The sequence below is a fragment of the Panicum virgatum genome, chromosome 4K, assembly GCF_016808335.1.
Source record: "Panicum virgatum strain AP13 chromosome 4K, P.virgatum_v5, whole genome shotgun sequence".
Lineage (NCBI taxonomy): Eukaryota > Viridiplantae > Streptophyta > Magnoliopsida > Poales > Poaceae > Panicum > Panicum virgatum.
The window spans coordinates 27,895,151-27,908,679 of NC_053139.1; the positions used below are offsets into that span (position 1 = coordinate 27,895,151).

General features: G+C 42.9%; 2 long non-coding RNA genes across 4 annotated transcripts; one reads left to right on the forward strand and one right to left on the reverse strand.

Annotated features, from left to right (window-relative positions):
• The first annotated feature begins 4,632 nt into the window (after nucleotides 1–4,632).
• On the forward strand, nucleotides 4,633–7,217 carry LOC120703596. Of its 2 annotated transcripts, XR_005687087.1 has the most exons (6): nucleotides 4,633–4,881; nucleotides 4,957–5,195; nucleotides 5,736–5,825; nucleotides 6,183–6,316; nucleotides 6,635–6,708; nucleotides 6,880–7,217. It is a non-coding gene; the product is annotated as an uncharacterized LOC120703596 (long non-coding RNA). The 2 variants fall into 2 exon arrangements; XR_005687088.1 differs by lacking the exon at nucleotides 5,736–5,825 and having other exon boundaries at nucleotides 4,640–4,881.
• Nucleotides 7,218–7,587: 370 nt separating this feature from the next.
• Nucleotides 7,588–12,924, reverse strand: LOC120703597. 2 transcript variants are annotated; one of them, XR_005687090.1, is made up of 5 exons: nucleotides 11,414–12,924; nucleotides 11,293–11,352; nucleotides 10,564–10,757; nucleotides 9,834–9,937; nucleotides 7,588–8,098 (listed from the first exon to the last, which is right to left on the reverse strand). It is a non-coding gene; the product is annotated as an uncharacterized LOC120703597 (long non-coding RNA). The 2 variants fall into 2 exon arrangements; XR_005687089.1 differs by having other exon boundaries at nucleotides 9,834–10,757.
• Between the last annotated feature and the right edge of the window lie 605 nt (nucleotides 12,925–13,529).

Below are 13,529 nucleotides of genomic sequence, written 5' to 3' on the forward strand. Positions count from 1 at the left end.
AAGGCACACAAGTTGCAATATGAAAATGCGGAAACTAAAAGAGAGGGATGAGAGAAAGCGAACTCTCGACACGAGGATATATCCCGTGGATTGGTTTGCCACAAAGGCGCCCTTACGTCCACGTTGTTGAAGCACTCACAAAGAGTATCACTTCCCGGCAATCAAGTCTCTTCCATGAACACAATCACGATCACTTTGATCCCGATCTTCACCAAGGGAGATTGCACACGAAGGAGGGGTCTCCGTCCCCCGTACAATGTCGTCGATGCTGCTCCACACCAAGCCGGAGTAGCCGTTGAGCTTCTGACGCACTGTCTGCGACACCACCGGTTTAACCGATGACTGTGTGTCGGTTAAACCAGTCACTCACATCACTCAACTAGCCGTTGGGCTCTTTCTCTCCTGCTGACGTCATTACACCGGTGCTATGCTCCGATGCATCAACGGTTCAACCGGTGCTGAAGACTTGGCTCCTGCGTTTTGACATCGTATCTAGAACATAGTACATTGAATACACCGATGCCTCTCATGACACCGTCGGTTCATTTGGTGCTTCACTTCTTTCTTCACTTGACCTCCAGAGACGCACAGACTTGTGCCAAAGCCAGAGCGCCAGGTGCGGCAGGCCGGCCTCACGCAGTCACACGCCACCGCCCGCGTCCTGCCTGCCGGCTGCCGCAGACCTGCAGTGCCGCGCGCACCGGTCGCACAACCGCCGCCCCAAACCCTAGGCCTGGCCGCTCAGACGCTCTGCTCCCGTCCCGTGCTCCCTGTTCTGTTTTTTAGGCTGATTCGGGCTGATTTAGTAGCTCCGATTTTGTGGGCTGATTCACTAATTCGGCCCAAGAGTAGGGCCCATGCAAACATGCCTTATAACTCTTCTTTTGTGCAAGTCAGCAGGGACGGCAGATTGAGTCATATGAGCTCTGTAAGACTGTTGTGGAAATCAAAATGTTTAATCAGCCGATTAGTTTTAATTGAACTAAGAAAGTACGACCCTACATAATAATAGCTCTAATCAACATTTTAAGAAATTATATTCGTCTTCTCCGGGAGCATAGTAAGCATTAAAATTTGTGGAAATTAAAAAGTACGCTGGCGTTACAGAATCCGTCGGCATTAAACCCATAGACTCTTACCACAAATATGCAGAGAATCGATCGCGAACACATCTATAGTCTTGACTCCTTCCTATTGCACAATAATCCACAAACGTTGCTAATATTAATTGATCGGCACGATGCATATCGATCAGTGAAGTTGAAGGCACAGCTAATTCTGAAGTCAACTTGTCCTGAAAAAAGAGAAAGAAAAGGGGAAACATCCTAAAGTCAACTTCTAACATGTTGCATGCAATTAAGATGCCATCAACTTGTACTAATATGTAAGAGAACCTAGGACTACCAGGTATGTTAGGTTTATCCAATTAATGCTTATAAATATCAAGGAGCGAATTGAACGATCTGTCCATATACGATCACCACCAAGAGATCATACTTTCTTCTCCTTCGCCAGTGGGTCTTCATCAAATCACAACCAAATTAAAGGTAACATGGCTTCCACTACCGCTGCCCTTCAGAATGGGGCCTTCGTCATCGCAGTGTGCGCCATGTTGGTCCATCCTTCAAGCCCGACTGCACCAACAACTGCTGCGACTGAGTTCCAGTTAGAGAAGGAATGCCCAAGTGAGACGCACAGCCCATACTTCTGCGTTGTGTTTTTCCTGCTGGACAAACTCTGGTTTCCATGTTGAGTGTTGATCTTCTCACGTTCTATAATAATTGGTGCGTATAGTATCCGCCGAACCAGAATGTTCTGAGTTGTGTCAAATAAAACATGCTGTGGTCTCAGTCATTTCCATAAAAACTTTTGTGTATACTTCCAGGCATGTTTTATTTGACACAACTCAGAACATGGAGACGACTATATATTTTGTTGCAATGGATGCTTTTCGCACCAAAATTTGACTTATCGCAACAATTTCTAGCTTTGCCATAAGTGATTTCCCTTGTGTCACACCCTAAAATTTTTGAATTTCAGAATGTGATTAAAATTAAAAATGAAAAAAATAATTTTCTCATAATTTTAAAATTTTCTCAACATTTATTTTCTTCACATGGAATTTAGTATAAAAGAAAATGTATATTGGTTGCTTTTCAAAATTTAAATAAGTTTGCTTTATTTGTGTTGCACTCATGCTGAATTGCATTGTTTTATTGTTGTTGTTTAGTTTGAACTCGAATTCATTTGAGTTTGAATTTAAACTGAATTTGTTTGACTCTAGTTTGAAAATAGAAAACCCTTTCTTTTTCTCCTTTGGTTTTCGGCCCAACCCAAACCCCCTCCTCTTTTCTTTTCCTTTTTCTCTTCCTACAGCCCAACCCAACATCCGGCCCGTTTCCCCTTTCTGGCCCAACCCAGCGCCCTCTCCCTCTCCCTCTCACTGCCAGGCAGGTCCCCAGGCTCGTCTCCCTCCCCATGTCGGGCAGGACTGGGATTCTCCCGAGTCCGCCCGCATCACGAGCCCGCGCCGCGCCTGCTTGCCTTGGCACGCACACCAAGGGTCTCGGCCCCGGCCTATAAAAAGGCGCCGCCCGCACCCCTTGAACCTATCCAACTGAGCCATAGTCGCCTCGCCCTCACGAAACCCTAGCGCTGCCGCCATTAACAAGCTTGAGCTCTGGCCGCCGCCGAACTGTCTCTTCGCCACCGCTCTTCGCCGGTCAAGTCTTCCAGAAGATTCGCATCGAGGTAGTGAGGCTCGCCGACCTCTTTTCCCTCTCTCTCTCTCGCTCTCCTTCACCGAGATAAGCTCGCCGGAGCTTTGCTCCGTCGCGCCGTCGCCGTGCGCCATGCTCCGCTTGCCTAGGCCCCACCCGAAACCCTAGATCGGGTTCGCCTTCGCCCCCGCATGCTCCCAGGTCAAGCCGCGCCTAAATCCGAGCCCTGGAGCACCAAAAATGGTGAACTCCGGTGACCCGCCGCCGACCGCCATTGCCCCACACCGCTCACCCCACCCCCGAGCCGTCCCGAACCAATCCGCCAAGCCTCCAGCCGCTGCTTGTGTCTAGAGCCGAGAGCTGAGCCGCGGCTGAGCCCGAGCCGAGCATCGAGCCGTCTCGCCGAGAGCTGAGCCGCGGCTGAGCCCGAGCCGAGCATCAGCCGTTGGATCGAGATCCAACGGATCCGATCCACCAGAACCGAGCTGGATCTAAGCCGCCTCTACACTTTTGCAAAAGAGCCCTAGGTTTTAACAAAATCAACCCACACTACACTGCAGTTCGAAAATAATTGCAAAAAGTTCCTTTCTTTTCTGTTTTAGGCCCTGTCTTTCTCAGAAATAGGACCTGTCGTCTCTGGACCTTGTTTTTGCTTGTTAGCCCCTGCGTATAGGGTTTAATTAGGTTTTAGCCCTGGTTTCTTTAGAGCTAGCCTCTAGAAGTTTAAATCTATCGCAAACAAGTCCTTAGAACCTTGTTTTAGCCATAACTTCTTCGTTTTAACTCTGTTTTCATCGATTCTCGCACTCACGTGATCCTTGCAATGTGTGTGATAGCTTTATGACCTTGTTATCCTCTGTGAGCATAGTTTGCTGTGTCTTGCAAATCTTTCCCGCTAGTCTTCAACTCAATAGTTTATCGCGACTATATCCCTGAAGCACCGTTTAGTCTATAGAATCGCCGTTTTAGTTTCGTTTTCCATGTTTCTTGCGCCCTCATAACTGTAGCAGCGAGTCCTATCCTTTAGTGCGCTCTTTTAAAGCTTTTCTTTTGTTTTGGTGTATTGTTCTTAGTTGTATCTTGTTGTTTGCTTTGTATGGTTGCCCGATGTTTGCTCCGAGTAGAAGGATCGCTGTTTGAAGATTGAAGATCAAGTTCTCCGAGTGAGCAAAAGCTAAAGAGCAGTAAGTGTAGCTTTTCGTTGGAGAAAGGAAAGTGACCCTAACCATCTTTCTATCTATGCTTATTTACAAGAGTATTATGATTTAATTGGAACATGGAGAACCATCCAAGAAAACAGTACAACCACAATACTATATGGCTCTGGTCTTGGCTGATTAATTAGAGACTCTAGCTTGTGACAATCTTACCAAAAGGACAAGAGGTGATGCATCGACGGGGTATAGCTCGTTCCTCTTGGGGCAATTGGTATTGTTTAATGGTCCTTTGGCAAGGTACCACCTCATTAGGACAGTGTTATGACCACTTTGACTTGAAACCTTAGTGGATTGTCATAGGTTAGGGAATCTTTGTAAAGGCCTCATAGCATCCCTATGCAACAACACCTCGGAAGTGTGGTATTGAGCCTAGCTAGCACATTGCGTGGTTGGGTTCAAAGTTCTTCGGAACTTTTACGCGAATTGTGGTGAAAGTGTACAACCTCTGCAGAGTGTAAAACTGATATATCAGTCGTGCTCATAGTCAAGAGCGGCTTGGACCCTCACATGATTAATTTAATTTAAAGATGGAATTAAATCACTTTCTGGTTATTTCTTGTGGCCTTGCTAAGTACCAACCATAAGTGTACTCACCCTTGCTTACTGCTGCTCAGAGACACTACAACATCATGAACCTGCCTCTTACTACGCATAGCTTGCAACGGATCTCTGTAGTGTTGTGGGTTCTATCCGGTAGCAACGCATAATCGAACGGACCCGAAATTTTTATGAAATGCGGTTCATACGGACTCGCGTCCGTCAACTGCCGTTCTCATCGTTCTTGTACTTGCAGTCCTCTTTCTCATCCCTTCGGCTCTCCTCTATTCCCCTCACCGTCTCCACTACTCGACACGCACCACCAGGACGGCTCCTCCGGCGAGCGGCCATCTCCATCTCCTCCGCGTGCGCGGCCAGGATGCCTCTTATGTGTGTGCCATGACGAGGTGCTTGCAGCTCCGCATATCCATCGGTTGCAATTGCTGCAGGGAAGGCTGATATTTCCCCCCTCCCTCTCTCAGCCTCTTGCAGATCCAGATCCACACGGGCATGTTGGTGGGGTGTGCTTGCCGCAGTGGAGGCTAGCTGCGTTGGGGGTGCATCTCCGGTGATGCTGACCTGCAAGGCTGCGCGGCTCGTCCAAGGTGGCGGCTGGCTAGGGTTTGGGCGTGCCCATCTCTAGCCCCACGATCTCATTGGCAACCACGGACTTGCATCGTCTTACGCATCAGCAGGGACAACTACAGACATAACTTCCAGGGTAGATTCCATTTGCCTTCATGTCCTTTCTTCTCTTATGTTTGTTGGATCGCACTGCATCCCATCTTAAAATCTGTAAACCTCTAAGTTGCTGAGCATAATGTGATTGTGATAGAACACCATGTAATTTCTTCATACTTGATTACGCTCCTACTTGAGAAATCGCTGCGGTCTAGGGTTAATTTTGCATCCTGGTAACTTAGTATAATTATGATTGCGAACTAGTATCACCCAATAGAAATTTGGATGGTCTGCTCTGGTGATTGCATCTCGTGATTATTTCTGTGTACTACCTATATTAGTATAATTATGCATCAGTGCTTCTGTACAATCTTTTATTCAGGTCCAATCCTATTATTTAGTACTTGTGTCTTTCTCGCTGGTCATAGAAATAAGTATTTGAGAGATTAAGTCCTGCTTTCTTTCTTTTCAAAAATTATAGCTTATCCTGTCTTTTTGTTCCGAAATAAATACTTGTGGCTTCTTGCTATTACCTCTATTTAATACGTCAAAGGTTTAGAATTGTAAAGTATCCTGGCAGCCTGGAGAACAGAGCTGCAGCGAGATTGGAAGTGTTTGATTGGTTAACAAAAGCTTCTAGGTGGATATGCTGCAGCCTGCAGCTCTTTAGGTTCATTCAAATCTCCACGATTTGGGTTAAGAAAAGCTGTGAACCTAGTTGATTTTTGTTTTCAATTGATTATTGTTTTCTCATATTAAGTATTCTCTCGGCTATCCATGGTTCGGTTATTAGTTTTCTCTCGGCTATACTACCATGCCAATAAGAAAACCTTTTCTCTTTCATCTTCTATCCATGATTCAGTTATAAGTTTTCTCTTGGCTATACTGCCATGCCAATAAGAAAACCTCTTCTCTTCCATTTTCCTGAATATTTCTATCTGTAAGTAGTAACCACCCCCAACAAAGCAAAATGATTGCTTCCTATTTTTTCCTTCTTTCTGTACAGTGATGATGCTATCCTTTGTAGGTATTTTTGAAGCAACCTCTTTTTTTATCGCTCAAAGAAAAGCCCTTTTTAGAGGCCCGTATACTGTGAAAATAAAGTGCTCCACAATCAGATGCCAATTTGAGCACTTCTAAGCTGAAGAATGTAATACCTAGGTAAGATGATCTCAAAACTTAATTTATATGTGTTTTCTTCAGTATGAATTTGGAACTACTTATCAGCTATTCTGTTAAAGGTTGAGATCATTGTGCGCATTATATTAGATCACATGTTTCATGAGTGGATGACTGATGTATAGTTTGAAGTAGTAATATTGTAACGACCTTGGAAAAAATATAAAATGTCTCGGAATGTTTTAAACAGACCAGTTAATAGCACCATGGTTCTGGGATTTTAGATCCTTGATTTCTTCAACAATACTGTAGTTTGTCCATTTATTAATTTATTTTGCACCCGGGATGTGACTCTTACAGGAGGTATCACCTGCAGATGTTGGAAACTCCATGTGATACAGTGATAGCTGGTGGCAGTGACAATGGACAAGGAGGTATTACCCTTGACTTCACAATTTGTATGACCTAATCCAAACTTTGTTTTGTCTGAACTGCTTTCTTGATAATTTGTAAAGTATCATAAGATCTAAATTGTTCAACTGTGGGGTACTTTAGGGCATTGGAACCAAATATTTGTATACACTTACTATATTTTTTCCATACAGTGTTTGATCAAACGGACAGATCTGCTATATCTTGCTAAAGGCCATGGTTTATTTTTGATCAAGTTTCATAGAAGTTCTGAAAGAGCTGGAACACAGGCATTTCAGTCCTGCTTCAGAGATGAACAGATTGCAAGACACATCATGCATATGTTTTGTTGTACAGTTGAGGATATGATCATGTGGAGCACGAAGGATTATTTGAGTGAATGCATTTCGGGATAAATTAGTCATATGTTCAATTTCAGTTTTTTTTATCCCTGTATACTATCAACAACCATGTAAAGAGAATCCTTGTAACTGAAATTATTTATCTAATAAGATCATTCTCAATTTTTTTAATCACGCTTGAGTGGATTGTTCAAGTTCGGATTGTCTAGTGCTTGTGGAATATGTTGTGATATAAATATTAAAGTTCTATGTTTACTATATATGGAAAGATTGGACCTTGAGTTACCAACACATAATAAGTGTTGCGAGCATCCGTTGCAAAGCTGGCAACACTTGTTTGCACACCTTACCAACACATAGGTATATGTTGCCATAGATCTTTGCAACGCCACCTATTGCAACGTATACCAAATGCGTTGATACAGACCATTGCAATGGTTATTCACGTTTCTAGCAACACATATATCTGTTGGTAAAGGGGTGTTCCTCTTGTAGTGAGAAATGGTGATTTCCCAATCATTCTGTATACCGAATACACCTTTTCATTACAAGTAGGTAGTAGACAACTCTTTTCTCCTAAAGGCTCTTCCGAGAACATTCTCTGGATCGACAGGCCATAGTGTCAGTTATGCTAAATCATCTATGGCTCCTATTAATGTTAGTGCTAGTAAAATTAAAACTCTAGTAGCCATGTATGGATGCCAGATTGGTTCAACGCCCTTTACTGTATAAAAATTGACCTTTGTTCATGTATGCAACTTATGTAGCAAAAATAACAAAATGAACATGCTTATATTTGTTAATTTTGTATCTCCAACATACTCGCTTCAAATGGCGTGAAATTTTAATAGTACAATCTTTATAAGTATATAAGCCTGTAGTAAAAATTTGGGATTTAATACTACTGTATGACTCCTGTTATGAAAATGACAAAAACTGATGGCTGAGAACATGTAGGAATCATTATAAACCCTCAGCTGCTCCAAATGGGCTGAAATTATTGTGGTGGTCTTATGTCAGTCATATGTGCTTGCTGTTAGGATCTGTAGAACTGTCAGAATGAAAATCACAAGTTTAATTAATGAATAAATGAAAGATTGTACTAAATGGACTTGGTATTTTTGTTGTACATTTTTCTTGTACACTTGGCATGCTAATAAACTATAAAACAAGTTTAGTTCAATTTATCATGCCTCTGGAATTTCTATATGGAGTGGAAAAGAATTACTAGCTTGTAGGTTCAACATGGAATTCATATTGCTTTTGTGTTAATCTCGACGCTTGCGATGCATGTGTGCATGTTGTGACTTATGTGATTTATTGCTGCTTGTGGTACTGATCATCTCATGTTATGGATGCATTTAAATCAATTGGTTCATGCCACTTGCGCATCTCATGCACTGCATTGTGCATATCATTCATATAGCAACACTTATTGTATAGGAACGTGATTGAAGGAGATACTGCAGAGAGGATCTTCACCAAGCAACGGTGGTCTAGAAGATCAACTAAGCCCCAAGTACGACCTAGAGGACCCATCTGTCGTGTTTGGATGGAGGAGCAGTCCAAGACTTAAAGGGGTTGCCTAGGGCCAAGGTAGGCCCCTAAGCATTATGTCCCTGCAAATGAGTTCTATCACAATTAGTATGTGTCGATTTTGCATTAAGTCTAGGAGTTGTGATGAAAATCCACTTGCATAAAACCTCCTTTATTACCATATCCTTGCTATTTCCAAACTAGTACGTGTAGGGTGTACCGTAGTGCTTAGCCATGCTTAGTTACAATAGAAGTCGAGTGAAATAATTCACTCGCGAGAGATAGGATGTTACACAAAAACTGTTTTTAAAATATAAACTTGATTAAGTGGTTCTTATTGTTAATTTAAGACCGGGCGGAGAATGGGATATATTATGATGTTGTATAATGATGAGAATGATGATTATGATGATATGTTGTGGTTGGCTCCGCCCGAGTCGCTTAAGACCCTGTTCGTTGTTCGCTTGTTGATCAGCATCTTTTTGCTAGTGTGCATAGTCGGCCACATGGGGGCCCGCAGAAGCCTTACCTATTGCTTGTCCGAATAACAGGGGCCCGATCCTACATCGCTTCTGAGGGCGCTTGGTCCCATAGGGTTCGATCCGGCATATATGGTTCCGAGGTTCCGAGGGCGGAAGCATCACTGAACTTGGGATAAGACGGGTGGAGGTGGATACATGTGGACGTAGAAGCATATACACATGGTATATGGGGACACCAAAGCATATATCATGCATATTAAGACATTCCCCGGAATTAAATCGATCATGATCGTTGATGCTTGCTAGTTGCCAAGCATGCCGTATCTCGTACGTCCAACATAGTAACAACTTGAACATTGTTTATTATATGTTTTCTTATATCACATGCTTGTTCTTATAGGATTTACTTTTAGCTTGTAATGATTTTATTTACATTTCTAATTGTACAATATTAACATTGTTAAAACTTGGCTGAGGATCAATTGATAGTAAGCAAAAATGCTTAGTTTCAGCTAGTCCAAAAAAGCTTGCATCAATCCTCGAGAGTCGGGCTAGTAAGTCCCTATTGGGTAAGTCCTACGAGTACGTTTCTTGCACTCAGGGTGTGTTTGACCCTTTTTTGCAGGTTTCTTTGTCCGAGGCAATACTAAAATAAAGTCCATAGATATATCCTCCCAATGGGTACTAGGCACAGGAAGAGGCATATATAAACCATGTGGATTCAATCGTGACTTAGCCTTCTGACATGTAGTACAACGTGAGACATACCTCTCAATATCTCGCCTCATCTTTGGCCAAAAGAAATGCGCGGACAACACGGCTTCCGTCTTCTTCGCACCAAAATGACCCATCAATCTGCCTCCACGAGCCTCCTGCATCAAAAGAAGATGAACAGATCCAACTGGAATGCATAGACGGTTAGCTCTAAACACAAACATCATTTACCACATAGTTATCCCAAATTCTTCCCTCTCTACAATGCAACATGACATCTTTAAAATCGCCATCAAAAACATATTGTTCTTTAATAGATTCTAACCCAAATATACAATGATCAAGTTGGGACAACATGGTATATCTCCTAGACAAGGCATCAGCATTCACATTATCTTTCCCTTTCTTATGTTTGATAACATAAGGAAAAGATTCAATAAATTCAACCAATTTAACATGCCTACGGTTCAGTTTTACTTGACTCCTAATATGTTTTAGCGATTCATGATCAGAATAAATGACAAATTCTTTGGGCCATAGATAATGTTGCCATGTTTCTAAAAATCAAACAAGAGCGTACAATTCTTTATCATACGCAGAATAATTGAAAATAGGACCACTCAATTTTTCGCTAAAGTAAGCAACAGGTTTACTATCTTGCATCAAAACACCACCAATACCAATACTACTAGCATCACATTGAAGCTCAAAAGTCCTACTAAAATCAGGAAGCTGTAGAAGCGGGGCATTAGTTAACTTATCTTTCAAAAGGTTGAAGGCGTACTCCTGTGCTTGTGCCCAATGGAACACAACTCCCTTTTTCATCAATTCATTCAATGGGGCTGCAATGTTGCTGAAATCCTTCACAAAGTGGTGATAAAATCCAGCAAGGCCAAGAAAGCTCTGCACATGTGGGAGCATCGTGGGCGTTGGCCAACTCTTGATTTCATGCACCTTGGCTTCATCCACCTCAATTTCCTGCGGAGTCACAACATAGCCAAGAAAAGAGACTCAATCGGTGCAAAAGATGCACTTCTCGATGTTACCAAATAAGCATGCTGCGCACAAAGCATCAAAAATAGCACGTAGATGATCCATATGTTCTTGCAAAGACTTGTTGTAAATCAAAATATCATCAAAGTAGACCACAAATTTTCCAATGAAAGCTCGTAAAACCTCATTCATTAAGCGCATGAAGGTACTAGGTGCATTTGTTAAACCAAAAGGCATAACCAACCACTCATACAACCCAAACTTGGTTTTAAAAGCAGTTTTCCATTCATCACCAAGTTTTGATTCTAATTTGGTGGTATCCACTATGCAAGTCAACCTTAGAAAAAAATACAGACCACTTAACTCATCAAGCATATCATCTAACCGAGGAATAGGATGATAGTACCTTATTGTAATATTGTTAATGGCTCTACAATCAACACACATGCTCCAACTACCATCTTTCTTAGGAACTAGAATAACAGGAATAGCCCAGGGACTAAGGCTCTCACATACATACCCACAGTCCAAAAGATCTTGGACTTGGCGCTGAATTTCCTTCGTCTCCTCGGGGTTGGTCCTATAAGCTGCTCTGTTAGGCAAGGTCTCTCCAGGAATCAAATCAATCTAGTGCTCAATACCTCGAATAGGAGGTAAGCCTGGAGGTATCTCGACGTGAAAAACATCCGTAAACTCCTGCAAAAGGTTAGTGACTGCAGGAGGCATGGTACAAGGTATATCATCCAAAGAAAACAGAGCATTTGTGCACACTAAAGCAAAGCACAAGGCAATATCATTAGAATTCGCAGCAAGGTCAGTTTTTGTAGTAAGCATGACAGGATTATGCAATTTAATTTCAAATTGATGACTAAATGTATCCTTATCATTTGCTAGTTGTTCCTTATCAAATTGAACAATTTCAGTAGGTGTCAAAGGTAGAAGTGTAATTTTCTTGTCCTTATGCATAAAAGTATATTTATTACTTCTACCATGGTGAAGTGCATCAGTGTCATATTCCCATGGACGACTCAATAACGAAGAACAAGCTTGCATCGGTACCACATCGCAATCAACAAAATTAGAATATGAACCTATAGAAAAATGAACCCGAACTAATTGTGTTACCTTAGCCTGTCCGGAATCATTCAACCGCTGCATGTGGTATGGATGTGGGTGTGGACGAGTGGTCAAGCCAAGCTTCTTGACCAAATCTATGCTCACCAAATAGTTGCAGCTACCAGAGTCAATGATCACGCGGGCTCACCGGTTATTGATGACGGAAAAAATTTGGAACAAGTTGTGTCGCTGTTGCTGCTCCGCTTGCTCCATTTGTGCACTAAGGACACGCTGGATGATGATGGCCCTGTACGCAGCAGTATCCTCGGCGCCAAAGGTAGTGCCCTCAGTGTCGGTCGCCCCGGTACCGTCGATCTCATCCTCAACATCGGAGGTGCTCATGTAGCCTCCGTCAGCGGTGGTGGTGTATGTCCTCTTGATAGAGCAGTCCCTCCGGACATGGCCCAGCCCTTGGCACTTGTGATATCGAATCTCTATCAACGAAGAAGTGGCAGCGCTCTTAGAAGCGGTGGTAGCGGCGGCAGCAGCGGCTGCTGGCTAGCTGCTGCCCCCGGCAGTAAGCGAAGGTGTTGGTGTAGTCGCCCCTGGCGGTGTTGTCGTCGAAGGTGGCAGTGTAGAAGGCGTTGTCCGTCCTTGTCCCGTAGATGTACGCTGTGAAAAGGTGCGGTTATTGTTGCTGTACATCCTGGATTGTTGGCGTCCCTGCAATTGTTTCTCTGCAAGCATAGCAAGCTGGAACAAACGGTTGACAGTTGTATATTCCTGATAGTCAATAATATCCTGAATCTCACACCATAGCCCACCATAAAAATGACAAATTTTATCCTCAGTTTCCTCCATTACCCCACAACATATCATACCCTTCTAAAGCTCAGCATAATATTCTTGAATAGACATATCACCCTATTCTAGACATTGCAATTTCTTATGTAGGTCACGCTGGTAGGATGGTGGAACAAACCGCTCACGCATGGCATCTTTGAACCTATCCCAAGTGTCAGGTTGTAAGCGAAGGTTACCTAGTTCAGTCCACCAAATGATAGCAAAATCTTTAAACTCACTAGTAGCTTGCCTAACTCGATGTTGTTCAGGAACTAAATGAGAATTAAATGGGTTGTTAACACGTTTCATACCTCCCATACCTTTCCGATTATGTTGTAGATGACGATGTAGCGTAGCCTCTCGTGTCGCCCGCTAATCGATCTCTCCTTGAGAATCATAGACCACATCATCATCATTGTCGTACTCATCTCCATCATCTGGTAAAGGTGGCTGATTTGCCTCCAATCACTACTACAAAAACGTTGATTTGTCCCGGTTGGGAAACCGCTGTTGTCCCGGTTTCCCAACCGGGAACGCCTGTCCGGGACAAAAGGGGGTGCCCTTTTGTCCCGGGTGTGGCAACCGGGACAAAAGAGGACCTTTTGTCCCGGTTGGTAACACCAACCGGGACAAAAGGTGCAGCCAGCGCCCACGTGGCTGGCGCACCCTTTTGTCCCGGTTGGTGTTACCAACCGGGACAAAAGGTCTCTTTTTTTTCATGTTTTTCTTTTCTCAATTCTTTTTCTATTTCAATTATACTTTTGCATTTCAATTAAACTTATGTATTGGAATTCAGTGTGTATGATCTCCACTAATATATACATATATATAGTTACTTATATAATATTTGTCCTAGAT